The sequence below is a fragment of the Cynocephalus volans genome, chromosome 15 (genome assembly GCF_027409185.1).
Source record: "Cynocephalus volans isolate mCynVol1 chromosome 15, mCynVol1.pri, whole genome shotgun sequence".
Lineage (NCBI taxonomy): Eukaryota > Metazoa > Chordata > Mammalia > Dermoptera > Cynocephalidae > Cynocephalus > Cynocephalus volans.
The window spans coordinates 82,103,596-82,119,960 of record NC_084474.1 but is presented as its reverse complement, the minus strand read 5'-3'; positions in this window follow the sequence as shown (position 1 = coordinate 82,119,960).

Sequence of the window (16,365 nt, the reverse complement as noted above, 5' to 3'; positions counted from 1 at the left end):
GCTCCTCAATATACCACGAATCCAACTACTCATTTTCATCTATAATGCTACTTCATTAATATAGACCTCCATAATTTATTTCCTGGTTTATTGCAACTAGTCTCCTTACTTCTTGCATGTTTTTTTTTTAACCTTTCTTTATAATAGGACTTGGAATTATTTATTAGTTATACTTATGCATAGTAAAAAAGTCTTTTTATCACCTCTTTATTGATAAGAAAAAGTCCACCTTGCATCTCTGACAGTGAATTCCAACCAGTTAAGAAATGATTCACACCTGGATTCAAAGAAAAGCAGTTGAACATTCACGTCCAGAAAGATGAATGTTCTTTTAAGTGTCCGGGCCCTTGGAATTATTTATTCATGGTTCACGTCCAAATTGCCTTCTGGTTCTGGAGGACCCATCTTGTCAGGGAGATGACCTGGGTATGAGTGAGTTCCCATCAAGTCCTCTTTGTCTCCTATGTAGTGAGAGATATCTGTATTTTTCAATCTCATTTCAACACCTACAAACATTCTGACCCATACTTCTTGCCCACATCATCCATGAGGAGATCAGGATTTTGATGTTCTTGATTAGAACGGAGAAAAAGAGAATGAAAATATCATAAGACATTTTGTTTTAAGGCGCACCAGAGCTCATATCCTTTTTTAACTCAGCAAAAGCTTTTCCACCAGCTACAAGAACTCAAGTCACTAGATCAAAGGATTGTAGATGTAAAAGACCTTAAAACCTAAATGTTTCGTGAAAATGACTGCATGGTAATTATGTAGTAGCCACAACATACCAACATTTCTTAAAAATTTTGAACAAATATGCTGAACTATCTGCTAAGAGTACATAAAAACTGTATGCACCATATGCATCTTGGTTTTAAATTACACAGCTACCAGAGAAAGTTCGTATAATCTCTTCAGCAAAGTTCAGATTCTTTTTAGCATCATTGCTTGCATGGTTCATATACAATCTGCTTTCAATTTTTTGAAATTTTGGCTGTTAAATAGGTACAGAATTAGTTTCTATAATACGATTTGTTTGTATTCAGCAAATGTCTTTGACCTGCTTTTCCAGGTGTAACAACTGAGGCACCACAAAATGATGTCTCTATAATCACATAGCACATGGCCCGTAGATCCCAGTGTGCACACCTGAGAAGGCTCTGCCTTCCTTCAGTTTAGAGTTCCATTTATCAAGGCAGAGCTATACCAGTAGTCATAATAAATTTGAATGGAAGACGTGTCTACTAATTTTGTTTTCCTCAAAGGCCTCCATATGAAATGTGTTCTAATATTTCATATCCTCTTTTTGAAAATCATTCTTATCTATGCCTAAAACACTACCAGAATGTATGCCTAGAATATCTTTTTAGAGACTGTTCTACAAATCAAGAAAAACTAGCTATAAATGTCGGGAAATCACATATTCTTCTGCTGGTGAGGTATCCAGAGTCATTTGTCACATGTGCTCTGACTGTGTCCCATTTCTTCTTACAATATTTCCTGTTTTAATTTTTCTTTCTTACATCAGCCACCATGTACCTGTTGCTTGAGTTTCTTCTCTTCTTCTTATAGTCTTGCAGCCTAAAAAACTAAGTGAGCCTTTTTTTCCTAGAAGAAGCTAGTATGACCAATTACTATGGAAATGACCAGCCATGTATATATAAAGTTCTCATCATTGAATATTCACCAAGTTTTGATAGTGGGAGTGGTATAGTGTTAACCAGGTACATGGGAATTTAAAAAATGCGAGGTTTAAAATCATATCTCAGTTTTACTATTTTAGAGATATCACTTTCATGAAACTCAATTGTCCCCTCAGAAAAGAAATAACAATATTATCCAAATTGTAAAATTGCTGTGAAGACTGGAGGTAATTCAAAAGCTCAACAAATATTTATTGAGCACCTTTTAGGCTTCAAGCACTGTCTTAGGCTCTGAGTATACAACAGAAGACAAGTCTATTGTATTTGTCAGATAGGTCTCTGATAGATCTCTGCTCTCACGAAGCTCACATTATCGGGGGTGGAGATGAGGAGCACAGAAATAAATAAGCTTACAGCAAATAAAATAATAAATTAAGATATCAAATTATCTGTACTAAAGTTTGAGACATTGGGCCCATTGAAAATGTTTTCTCATTTATTTATTTCAATATATTTTGAAGGTATAACAACTTGACCTCACTTATTTATATGTCCAGTGAATTGCCTTAATTCAAGTTGAAAATGTAACTGTATTAGCCCATTTTTGCATTGCCACAACAGAATACCTGAGACTGTATAATTTATAAAGAAAAGAGATTTATTTGGCTCATAATTCGGGGTCAGCTGCATCTAGCATGGGCCTTAAGCTCCTTCTACTTGTGGTGGAAAATGGCAGGGCAGGCAGCAGATGCAAGCAGATCACATGGAGAGGGAGAAAGAGAGAGAGAGAGAGAGAGAGAGAGAGAGAGAGAGAGAGAGAGAGAGGTGCCAATCTGTTTTTAACAACCAGCTTCCATGGGAAGTAATAGTATAAGAACTCACCCCCATCTCTCTGCCCCCAGGGAAGGCATTATTCTATTCATGAGGAATCTGGCCCCATGACCCAAACAATTCCCAATACTGTCATACTGGGGATCAGCTTTCAAAATGGGCTTTTGGGTGGGAGGCAACATATCAAAACTATATCATTCCACCCCAGCCCCCCAAATCTCATGTTCCTTTCACATACAAAATGCAATCATTTCATCCAGTAGTCCCCAAATTCTTAGCTTGTTCCAGCACCAACTTAAAATCCAAAGTACAAAGTTTCTTTCGAGACCAAAGGCAAAACTCCTTCCGGCTATAAACAGGAAAAATCAAACACAAATTATCTACTTCTGAGATACAATGGTGGGACAGAAACCAGGTAAACATTCCCATTCCAAAAGGTAGGAATAGTCCAGAAGAAAGGAGAAACAGGCCCCAAACAAGTCCAAAACCCAGCAGGAAAGACATTAAATCTTAAAGCTCCAAAATAATCTTATTTGACTCTAAGTCCTGCATCCTGGGCACAGTGGGGGATTTGGGAACCAAAGCACCAGGCAATCTCACAGCCATAGCTCTGCTGGGAGCAGCACACTGGACTGCACTGGTGCTCATGGCTTTTCCAGGCAGACATTGCATGCTGCCAGTGGCCTTGTAGTTCTGGGGTCCTGATGGCAGCCCCACTCCCTTGGCTTTACTAGACATTGCCCTAGTGGGGGCTCTCTGTGGGGGTTCTGACTCCACCTTTCTGCTTGACATTGCTCTAGTAGAAGCACTCTATGGTGGCTCCTTCCCTGCAGCAGGTCTCTGCCTGGGCCCCCAGGCTTTTCCATACATCCTCTGAAATCTGGGTGGAGGCTGCCACACCTCCTCTGCCATTCTTGGGTTCTGCCAACCTGCAGATTTAACACAACATGACATCACCAAAGTTTCTGGCTTGTGTTCTCCAGAGCTGTGGCCCAAACCACACTTGGGGCTGCTTGAGGTAAGGCTGCTCCAGCCAGAGTGTCAGGCATGCAGGGAGCAGCGTCCCAAAGTGGCACAGGACAGGAGTGCCCCCAGTCTGTCCCCCACAGAAAAATTCAGTCCTCCTAGGCCTCTGGGTTTGTGGTGGGAATGCTGATTCTGGAAACTTCTCTTTGGGGCCTTTCTCTCATTATCTTGGCTATTAACACCTGGCTGCCTCATAGCCATGTCTTTAGCAACCAGTCCCTCTGATGCACCCTCTCCTGAAAATGTTCTTTCTTTCTCTATTACATGGTCTAGCTACTGTAAGTTTTCCAAATCTTTACACTCTGCTTCCCTTTTGATTATAAATTCTGGCTTCACATCATTCCTTTGTTGCCATAACTGAGTGTAGGCTGTTGCAAGTAGCCATAGAGCTGTCTGAATGCTTTGCTGCTTAGAAGTTTCTTCCCCCAAATATTCTAGTTCATGACTGTATCCACTGGGGTTCCTCCTGAATGAAATGTCAATCACCCAAGGCATAAAATAAGGTAATCCTCTAATCTAGGAGAGAGAATGTCTTCTTCTGCTCTTGGGCTCTAAAGAGAAAAGTCAAGAGGCATGACTAGATTCAGTCACAGCTAGTGGCTGGCTTGGTCCAAGTGGCTAGCCTGAGGAAAGGGTTCCATGTAATTAGGTTTGAAGAAACTAAACACCATGATTATATATTGTATATATATCATCCTTTGATCTTATAGAAAGGGAACTGAGGCAAACATTGATGGCAGAAGAAAAAGTACTTACTATAAGTCACATGTATGAAGACTAACTATTCTTCATAGAAGTAGAATTTCATAGAAGAATTATTTTTATTTTGTATCATATTTTTCCGTTAGGTGTTTTGAATATGAATGAATCTTTTCAAGTACTCACTGGATTCATCAACCTGTGATGACTGAGTCAGTATAATGCTTCAGAGACTTTGTGAGGTTAGAGACATGTTAAAAAAGGGAGTTTATCCCTGCCCTCAAGGAGCACAGAGTATAAGGGGAGACAGACACTAGGTGAATCATGACAATGTGATACAGTCAGTTCTGTAGTGGGAGTAAAATGCGAAAGTCCCAAAAGCTTCAGTACATTAAATCTCCAGGGTGTGGCGTGTTGACCTTTGTTTTCTTTTCTGGGATAAGAGAGAATAAAAAAAGTCATCACATCCATTTTGCGCATATCTAAGCTTTTGATATTGTTATTATGTTTTGACTAATCCAAAAGCTCACTGTAATTTCTTCAAGCCTTGTAGTGGTTGGATCTATTCTCAGTCTAAGTCTATAGCAGAGATTACTCTGCTATATTTTAAAATCTGTTATCGTGCTAGAAAATATTCTCAGTGAAAACTGTTTTTGCTTTCAACCCTACTGCCAAACCTGGGGAGCAGTCAGTGGCCCAAGACACTTTGAGAACATAATAAACCTTTTTTGCCAAATATGCTGTGGTTGTCTAACTACCACTTACCATTTTGCTGAAGGGACCTTTACAATTAGGGGTCCAGGGCATTAAATACTGTATCTATGCCAAAGACTCCTAAATACATGTGTCTCACCTTCACTTTCTTCCAGAAGTCCAGGCTCATATATCCAGCAGCCTATACACATCTCAACCTGCTTACCTAACATACATGTCGAAGAGAACATATTCAAAACAAAACGCTTGATTCCCCACCCTGCAAAATTGTTCCTCCCTCAGACTTCCATGACTCAGAGAATGACATCTCATCCATTCAGTATTTGAAGCCGAAAGCCTGAAATAACACTCAGTTCCCCTCCTTCCTTCTTCCCCACATGTAGTCCATCAGCAAGTTCTCTCAGTTCATCTCACATCACATCTCAAAGCTGCCCATTGTCTGCCATGTCCAATATAATCTCTCCAGACCAAGTCATTTTTACTTCCTGCTTAGACAACCACTGTGTCCTGTCAAGTGGATTCTCTCTTCTCACACTCACCCCACTACAGTTCTCCACACAGCTGTTTCAGTTACTTTTTACAAACATAATGAGATTAATGCTGCTCCTCGCCTTGCAATTCCATTCTACCAAACTTCCTTTAAATTAAGAGTTATCAACATAATTATCGAGCAGTTGACTAAAAGCCCGTGGTGTAGTAGAGAGAATACATTTTGGAATCAAAGAGATTATTCATTATTTGATTCTAAACTTTTCTACACAATAGCTGTGTGGATTTGAGAAAGTTACCTGACATCTTTAACCCCAATTTCCCAAAACAAAAAAGAAAATTAAAAACATCACCTTCTTTCGTTCGCTCAATTATTCTAAAAGTGTTTGTGGAGTTTTTAAGAAGTGTCATATACTGTGATGAGCACTGGTATAAAAAGCAGATAAAACAAACATAAGCCTGTTCTTTTGCTGCCTAAAGTTTATAATTGCACATATTAAGTGCCAAACACATGACGAGCACTCAATAAACAATGGGTGCTTGGTATTTCCCCCCCTGCTGATACTCCAGGGATTACCTATCCCAACCACCCCACCCCCAACATCTCCTGATTTTTAATCCAGGGCTATTTGTACCTCACTATGGTGCCTTATGGTATCATGTATTGTAGCAATATACAGTTTTAAAACAATTTTTTTCTTAAGGGCTAAAATTCTTTGTCCTACAAAGGATCACTTGAGTAGTCTTCACGGAAAGGGGGCAATTATTGTCCCAAAGGTGTAACACATCATTTTTGTAACTATATTAAACCTGTCATCGTCTGAAATCCATTTTATACAAAGCTGGCCATTGCTCAGGAAGTAGATCAGTTTAGCATAGGAAACCAGAGTTGTTTCTAGAAGGAAAAATATTCCCAATCCTCATTTTTCTCCCCTATGTTTTGAGTTACAGGAGATGAAGGAGAAGGTGGTGGCTATCAGAGGACAACGGTGGTGACAGTGAAGTTTCAGGTAAGAGAACAGCCAGTCTCCTGACATAAAATTAGCCTCAAAGCATTTCACTGGTGATCCATGGTCAACTCAGAAGCCAGAGAAATTGAAGAAGAGTTTCGGGAAAACCTGTGGCTGATACAAGATACCTCTGTGGCTGCAGTGATGCCTTTCCATCCCGCCCCTCAGTACGTATGTCGTGTTTTGGGGAACCATGGCTGAGCTCCATTAAAATGCCGGTAGAAATCCAGATGACTGGAGCAGCAGTGCAGAGAAGGTCAAGGGCACATTAGATTGTGCATGGTTAGTCTATAGTGGTTATACCACGGGGCAGTGAGAAGCTATACAGCAAGGGATGTGGACTGATGAGGCTTTGCATTACCTTCCATGTGTCATTAGAGTAGAAATGAGCTCTCTGTTCAACTGGACACATTCCACAGGATCCAAATAAAAATGAAAGTGTGGTCAGGAATTTGAAAAGGACATACACAACTTGCTGCTAATAAGTCATAAGGTAACCTGAGAAATATTTTAAAAAATTAAGATGTAACTATTTTAACAAAGTTTCTAGAGCAGATAATCTTGCTTACTCTACCTACATAAACAGTTCTCTGGCAAGGGATGAGTAGAGTTTCAGTCATATATAGCACCCACTAGATGTGTGAAGGTGAATGAGGAGGTGAGTGTGTTCCTTGAAGTGTATAAATAAGTGTGATGTTTGTAAAATACAAGAATTGGGTTTAAATTACAGCAATAGAGCATAAACAGCCACATGACACCTACGACCACAAACAAGAATGCGGTCTGATAACTGAAGTAGACTGAGACCCTAAAAACCACATCTTCATCAAGTGCCAACCTGAAGTCAGCTCAGGTCATTTTGGTGTTAGCTACTGTGCATCAGCCTTTAATGAGTAAAGTGTCACTGCAACAACTTGGGAGACCAAAGACTGGTTGAAATCCCCTGAGGTGTTGAACAAATGGTCTCTTTTTATACTGAGCCCCAGGAACTCATGTCCTCATTCTTTAAGAGAAGCCGCTATTCAGTTCACAGTAGAGACAAGTCAAAAGAACAGGTTTCTCATCATAAACTGAGCCAGCTGAAAATGGCCTATGCATTTAGCTTTGCAGTGATTTGGTTTTTATTTGTACTAAACAAACAAATACAACTGTACAGATTAGTAAGCAAAACCTGGATTCACTGATTTGACTTGAAAGGTCTTTGTATTGGGTTCTTTGGGCATGAAAGAAAATAAAAATTGAGGCACTCTGGGGAAAATTCTGACTTTATGAATAAGTCACATCCTTTCTTTGGGCCTTCATTTCCTCACCAGTTAAACAGGCGTTCAGCAGAAAAGTTTAGTCCTCTTCAAGAGCTGGCAGTACAGTGCCTGACACTCTCAAGCAGGGCACCTGACCCTGGAGGCTGGAGCTCAAATCTGGTCCGGCCCAAGCTCTTTCCTATCTGTAGTTCAGATCACCAACATCAGCCTTTTGGGCCATTAATCATACTCTGAGCTTCCTTTCAGGAAGTTCTTTTGCATTAAGAAGGCTCTTGTTCTTCTTTTGTCCCACTCTGTTTGTCATATTAACTACCTGTTTCTTTTTCAAGCCCTGGTGTCCCTCTTTGCCTAGTAGCTTAATTTGCTGCTTCAGTCAGTAGCTGTGTTAGTATTTCATTGGGTCCTTCTACCCAGTCTTTGTTTTGCGTCTCCCTGGAGGGAAGGCAGATTGCACTTTTATGGGAAAATCTTTAAAAATTTCCTTTTCTTTATTAAAGTGTCTTCATGCTCAGGAATAAATGGAAATTAATGGACACTGGGGATTAATGGACTTATACAGGCAATTTTTTTTTGTAAACAATTATTAAGTATCTTCTGTTAGGTGGGACCCAAGGGCAGTCCCCACTGCCCAGCAGAAGGCAGGAGCATGCCTGGGGTCCTAGACAGGAGATGATGGCAGCATCCCCTGCCCAGTAGCAGGAAGGAACACACCGAAAACATCACTTCTGCACAGGTGGTTCACCACAGCCACTACCACAGCTACAGCTGCTGCAAAAGTGTCTTGACACCACAGCAGTAGCCACAGCCACTGTGCAGGCAGCCTGTCAGACACTCAACTGAATTGACACAAGTAGTCAACAGTAGAGACCAGAAAGAGAAGTCTCTCTCACCCAAGCCCACTCCAGAGTGATAGAAGAAGTAACTGCTCTACCAGATGACCAGACATCAACATAGAGATATGAAAATCCAAGAAAATATGACACCAGCAAAAGAAGAATAATTCTCAAATATCACACCCTATAGAGCAGGAAACCCTTGAAAGGATTGAAAAGGAATTCTGACCAACAATCTTAAGGAAACTCAATAAGATATAAGAAGATTCAGACAACACAATAAAATGAGGAAAAAAAATCAGGATATAAAGGAGGAAATTTACAAAGAGATTAATACTTGAAAAAAGAATGTAGCAGAACTCATTGAACTGAAAGATTCATTTAATGAAATAAAAAACACAACTGACAGCTTAAGCAGCAGGCTATGACAAGCAGAAAAAATAATTTCTGAGCTTGAAGGGAGTCTTTTCAAAATAACCCATGCATACAAAAAAAAAAAAAAAAAAGGAAAACAGAATTTTTTAAAAATGAAGAGAATCTAAGAGAACTAGCAGACAACTTTAAGTGCACAAACATTTGAATAATGGGTGTTCTAGAAGAGGAGGAGATTGAAGCAATAATCAGCAGTCTCCCATCAAAGAAAAGCCTAGGAATGGGGCTTTTTGGCTGAATTCTACCAGACCTTTAAAGAGGAATTAATACCAATTCTCTTCAAAATATTCCAAAAAATTGAAAAAGAGGCCATTCTCCCAAACTCGTTCTATGAGGCCAGCATCACCCTGATACCAACACCAGACAAAGACACAACAACAACAAAAAACCTATAGGCTAATATCTCTGATGAACATAGACACAAAAATCCTCAACAAAATATTAGCCATCAGAATACAATAACACATCAAAAATATTATACACCATGATCAATTAAGATTTATCCCAGGGATGCAAGGAAGTTTCAATATATGTAAGTCAATAAGTATGATCCACCAAGTCAACAAAATCAAGGACAAAAACCATATGATTTTCTCAATAGATACAGAAAAAGCATTTGATAAAGTTCAACATTCCTTCATGATAAAGACTCTCAGCAAATTAGGTATAGAAGGAAACTATCTCAACACAATAAAAGGCATATATGACAAAATCCACTGCCAATATCATCCTGAATGGGGTCCCTTAAGAATGGGAACAAGGCAAGGATACTGATTCTCATTACTCCAATTTAACATAGTATTGGAAATACTAGCCAGAGCAAGAAATAAAGGACATCCAGATTGGAAAATACAAAGTCAAAGTGTCCTTTTTTGCAGATGACATGATTCGATATGTAGAAAAACCTAAAGACTCTACCAAAAAACTCTTATTAAAGCTGATAAATGATGTCAGTAAAGTTGCAGGATACAGAATCAACACGAAAAAATCTGTAGCTTTTTTATACTCTAATAATAGACTAGCAGAAAAAGAAATCAGGAAAGCAAGCCTATTTACAATAGTCACCACCACCACCACCAACAAAAACATAGGAATCAATTTAAACAAGGAGGTGAAAGATCTCTACAATGAGAACTACAAATCACTGCTGAAAGAAAATAAAGAGGATACAAAAAGATGGAAAGACATTCCATGCTCTTGAATTGGAAGAATTAGGGTTGTGAAAATGTCCATACTACCCAGAGTGATCTACAGATTTAATACAATCCCTAAAAAAATACCAATGACATTTTTCACAGATATAGAGAAAACAATCCTAACATTCATATGGGAAAACAAAGGACCTCAAATAGCCAAAGCAATCCTGAGCAATAAATAAATAAATAAATAAATAAATAAATAAATAAAGCCAGAAGCATTACACTATCCGACTTCAAATTATACTACAAAGCTATAGTAACCAAAACGGTATGGTACTGGCCTAAAAACAGAAACTCAGATGACTGGAACAGAACTCAGAAATCAACCCACTTATTTAAAGCCAACTGATCTATGACAAAGGCACCAAGAACATACAGTGGAGAAAGACAGCCTCTTCAATAAATGGTATTGGGAAAACTGTATATCCATATGTAGAAGAGTGAAACTAGACCTGTATCTCTTGCCATATGCCAAAATCAACTCAAAATGGATTAAAGAATTATATATAAGACCAGAAACTATAAAACTACTAGAAGAAAATACAGGGAAAAAACTTCAGGAAGTAGGACTGGGCAAAGACTTTATGAACAAGACCCCAAAAGCACTGGCAACAACAACAACAAAATAAATGGGATTATATCAAACTAATAAGCTTCTGCACAGCAAAAGAAATAGTTAACAGAGTGAAAAGATAACCTAGAGAATGGCAGAAAATATTCACAAACTATGCATCTGACAGGAGATTAATATCCAGAAAATACAAGGAAAACAGACAACAGAAAAAAAAGTAATCCAATTAAAAAATGGGCAAAGGAGCTGAATAGGCATTTCTTAAAGAAAGATAAACAAATGGCCAATAGACACATGAAAAAATCTCAACATCACTAAGCATCAGGAAAGTGCAAATCAAAACTACATTGAGATATCATCTCATGCCAGTAAAACTGGCCAGTATCAAAAAGACTGAATAACAAATGCTGGTGAGGATATGGAGAAAGGGAACCCTCCTACATTATTGGTCGGACTTTAGATTAGTACAACCACTATGGAAAAGAGCATGGAGATTTCTCAAACAACTATAGATAGAACTGCCATATAATCCAGCAATCCCATTGCTGGGTGTATACCCAAAGGAATGGAAATCATCATGTGGAAGGGATACCTGCACTCCTATGTTTATTGCAGTTCTACTTACAATAGCTAAGAGTTGGAACCAACCTAAATGTCCATCTATGGATGACTGAATAAAGATAATGTAGTGAATATACATTACTTTGCCATAAAATGGAATGCAATTCTGACATTTGCAGCAACATGGATGAACTTAGAGAAAATTATGTCAAGTGAAATAAGCCAGATACAGAAAGAGAAATACCACACGTCCTTACTCTTAAGTGGGAGCTGAAAAAAAAAAATAAACAAAAAGAAAGTGAGGTACAACAATCACAATAATTCTTTGAACTCTCAAAAGAAGAGAACCATCAGAGGTGGGAGGGGGTGGGGGAGGGGGGTAGTGAGAAATTGGTAAAGGGCCACAAAAAATGTTTACTCATGTAATGATAAAAAAAAAAAGTATCTTCTATGTACCAAACACTGTGCTGAGAGCATTACATATCTGTAATGTAATCACTTGAATTAAAATATTAATTGGACACCTACTAAGAATCTTGAAACTTATGTCCTGCATTTCTGGTAAACTTTCCTGAATTCTCACTTTTGTAATATCCTCTCTCCTTTTAAAAACTTTAAATCATCTTTATTAAGATAAAATTCAGATTTTAGTGTACAACTGAAAAAGCTTTGACCAATACATTACATTCCTGTAACCACCCCAGTCAAAATATAGAAATATACATCACCCGTAGAAAATTCCCTCCTGCCCCTTTACAATCAACTCCATTCTATTCCTGGCCCCAGCCAAGAACTGAAATGTCATTATAGATTAGTTTTGTCTGTTATAGAATTTCATATAAATGGAATCACAAAGTATATTCTCTTGTGTGTCTGGTTTGTTTCACTCAACATAATGTTGTTGGATTTTTTTTCATGCTGTTTGCATGTAATATCAGTCTGTTCCCTTTTATTACTAAACAGTATTTTTTGTAAGGATATACCATAGTTTGTTTATCCATTGATGCATTGAACTTTTGGGTTGTTTCCTGTTTGGCTTATTATTAATAAAGTTGCTATAAATATTAATATACAAATCTTTGTGTGAACATATATTTTAATTTGTTTGTTTTTGTTTGTCTGAATACTCATGATTTTAGCTTCACTTCTATAGAATATTTTCCCATAAAATAAAATACTATTCTAACAATATTTTTTTTTCCTTTCACACATTAGAGTTTTTATTTTATTTTCTGTTAGCTTTAATTATTTCTGATAAAAATTCATTAATTAGTTTTAATTTTATCTCTTATGTGCAGCTGTGTCTTTTTTACTTTGGCTACTTTTAAGATATCTTTATTACTGTTTTTAGCAATTTGATAATGATGAACTTATTTTTTTTAAATTATCCAAATTGTTGATTGTTGAGCTTCTTTGATCTCTGTGTTTATACATTTTATTATATTTGGTAAACTTTAAGCCACTATATATTCAAATATTCTTTCTGAAACCCCTTTTCCTTTTCCTTTTGAAACTCCAATTACATGTATGTTAGACTGCATGATGTTGTCCTACAGGTTCCTGAGGTCACTTTTTTAACTTTTTTTCTCTGTGCTTCATTGTGGATAGTTTCTAATGGCTATGTTATTTAGTTCACTGTTTTTTTGGTTTTTAGTTTGTTTTCTCAGTGTCTAATTTGCTATTAAGTCCATTCAGTATTTTTTAAAAATTTCAGATATTTTATTTTCATTTCTAGATGTTCTCTAAGATTCTTTTTTGTGTCCCATTTCTTTCCTCATTTTGTTTATGATTTCCTTGAAATATTGAACATAAAGTTATAAAGCTCTTCTAAATTATTTGCCTCCTAATTCCAATATCACTGTCACTGCTGGATTTGTCTTTATGGTCTATTCTCCTGATATGAATTACATTTCCCTGCTTCTTCACATGTCTATTAATTTTAGATGATTAACATAACAAATGTAACATTGCAAAATGTATGATTTGTTGACTTTTTTTTAATAAGGGTTGAGTTTTGTTTTATCAGGCAATTTTGTCTTTTTGCATATAAACTTGGTCATTTTGAGGCTTGTTGCAAAGCTTCCTTTAGGTAGGTCTAGTGTACCCTTTACTATAGGACAAGTTTTGTACTATTCACATGATATGACCTTTCTGAGGCTCCTACTAATTGTCCTGGCTGTTTAGAAGTCTAATACCTCACAGTCTTTGTGACCTCTGATAATTGTTTATTTTACAGCTCCACATAGTTTTATTTTTCCCTGAGTAATTGATGTTTGGTCAGGCTTGTGGATTTTCAACCTACACCTAGGCAGACAAGGGACACCTAAGGCAGATTTCTGAATCTCTTTACATATATATTCATTCTCTCTGGGTACTCTGTTCCAAAAAGTCTGTTGGTCTCAAACTCCTGAACTCATAGTAAGAATTTTGCTTCTTCAACTTACTAAGACTATTGAGCTCTTCTCAGATTTGGCTTTGTTATGGGCTCAATTGTATTCCTCTACAATGCATATGTTAAAGCCCTAACTCCCAGTACTTCAGGATGTGACTAGATTTGAAGGTTGGGCCTTTAAAAAGGTGATTAAATTAAAATGAAGCTGTCAGGGTGGACCCTAATCCAACTGGGCTTGTGTCTATAAAAGAGGAGGAAATTTAGACACAGGAGGAGATTCCAACTATGCACATGCACAGGAAAACAACGACACGTGAGAACACAACAAGAAAACAGCTGTCTGCAAGCTGAGAAGAGAGGCCTCAGAAGAAACCAAACCTGCTGACACCTTGATCTTGGACTTCTAGCCTACAGAACTCTGGGAAAATAAGTTTCTGTTTTCTAAGCTACCCAGCTTGTGGAATTTGTTATGACAGCCCTAGCAAACTAACGATGCCTTCTTGCATGGCAGTCTAGAAAGTGATGCTAAACTTAAGTCCAGTGGTATCTCAGTACTTACTACATTTGTTTCCCTTTATTCAGAGATCACAATACTGTGCTACCTGTTATATAATTTATGAAAATAGTTCTTATAAATTTTGTTCCATTTTCTGATTGTTAATTGTGGGAATCATGTCTGATAGCAGTTACAACATCAAGGCTGCCTTAATTTCTCATTTTCTGGAACTCTTAGAATTTAGACCTTTATCTCCCAGTCTGATCCTCTAACTTAAAAAAAGAATCCTTTCTCTCTTTATTTTCCCCTATTTATCTTTATTCTATTTTCTGGATTCCCTCAAATTTCCTGTCTCTCTGATTTCCCATTTCACTGTATGTGTTCCTTTGTCTGGAAGTTTTTTTTTTTTTCTTTTCAAATTTATCTTTCAAACCTTGTATCGATTTTTCATTTGGCTATCATACTTTTAATTTCCAGAAACTCGGTTCAGTTCTCTGAAAGTTCCTTTTTGCATATTCCTCCACTGTCACTACATCTTTGAAGACTTTAACCTGCCATCTAAGTTTTCCCTGCTCCTTGTATTCTCTTTCCTTTTCTACGTATTTCTTTCTCCTTCCTTCTTTTCTCTTTTATTTCTCCTTCATCCCTCTCCTCCATCTATTCCTCCTTCTCTTCTGTTTTGGTTTGCTTGTTTTCATTTCTATTCTTCATGTACAGTATTTTTTTCAAATGTCTCATGATCCTCAGCTATTTGTTCACGTAGAAGACCGATGCATACAATCAAAAATTAAAGGCTGATTGAAATTCACTGTGTATGGGCAAGCCTTGTCAACCGATGGTCTTCTCTAGGGGGATTTGGATTGTTCATTGTGTTGATGGATTCCCACATGTCAATATTCATATATTTTTTCTCTCTAGCTAGCCAGACACCCCCTAAAGGAATCCACAAACTCTTTCTTGATGACTAAGGCCTGTTTCCCACTGAAGTGCTGCTTCATGAAGGAAACGAATGTCATTGTAAGGTATGCCGACCTCTCTGTCATCACCTATTTTCAGTTTGGTTCTCTAACCTCACCTTTGTATGTTATCCTTCTGATTCAACCTCTTCAGAGACTAAATCTCCATTTTTTTGTGAGATAAGAGATGAGTGTTGACTGCCGTGAGAGAGAAGAGAAGGTATCTACAGCTCAGTCCTCTCCTTATCCAGTCTTCAGGCAATGATCCTGAGACCACTTTCAGAGCTTTCTTATCCTTTGAATTTCTGAGACTTTCTGTAGTTGTGTGGTACAAACACATTTTCTTTTAGAATCCCCATATTTCTTACTTGGGTTTCAGCGCTGTGAAATATTATCGCAAAGGTTTCCTCTCCCTTTCTCTTTGTAAGTTTATTCCTTAAAAAAAATCCCTACATTTATCCTTTTTGGTTAGGAGTTTAGAGAAGCAGCAGAGATCAAGGGGTTCGTTCAGTCATTTGGAAAGTCTAGGCATCCTTTTTTTTATTTATTTTAATATTTAGATGAGGAAACCGAGACATAGTAAGTTTAGAGAAACAAGCAGGTATCACCACAGGGCCTTCCTTGTAGGCCATGCAATTGCATTCGTCGTTTTCTCGAGGGCAACAGAGAACACAAAGATGTTAAAGCAGGATAGCAATGTAACCAGAAGTGCATTTTTATATAACACTTATGAGTGAAGTGTAAAAACGTGTTGGGAAAAGTCAGGAACAAAGTCAGGAAGACAGGTTAGGGGGCTGAAGCAGCAGTCTAAGAAAAAGTATGGAAATTTGGTTAGGGCGGAGGCAGTGGGGCACGGCTTAGAATTTTGACCTCAATGATTCCTTTCTCTTAAGGTCTTCTTTCCTTTTATCAATAAGAATAAAATCCTGCCAATTGTACCTTCCCAAATCTCTCCAATATACCTTCTTTTCCTCTCCATCGTGGGTCCCTAGATACATCATGTATCCCTCACTCTGGTTCCAGAACAATTTCTCTAAACCACAGGTCTAATCATGTGTCTCTTTGGAGAAAAACTTTTCAGTGGCTCTTTAAAGTTCAGGGGACAAAGTTTGAGATCCTTAGCCTGGAATTTATTTCTATTATGCTTTACAAAAGTATCCATCTCTAATGTATTGACTTTTTTAAAAAAAAAAAGGAAAAAGAAAATCTGGTACTTTGACATGGACAGTGTGGAAAACTCTGCTTTAGATA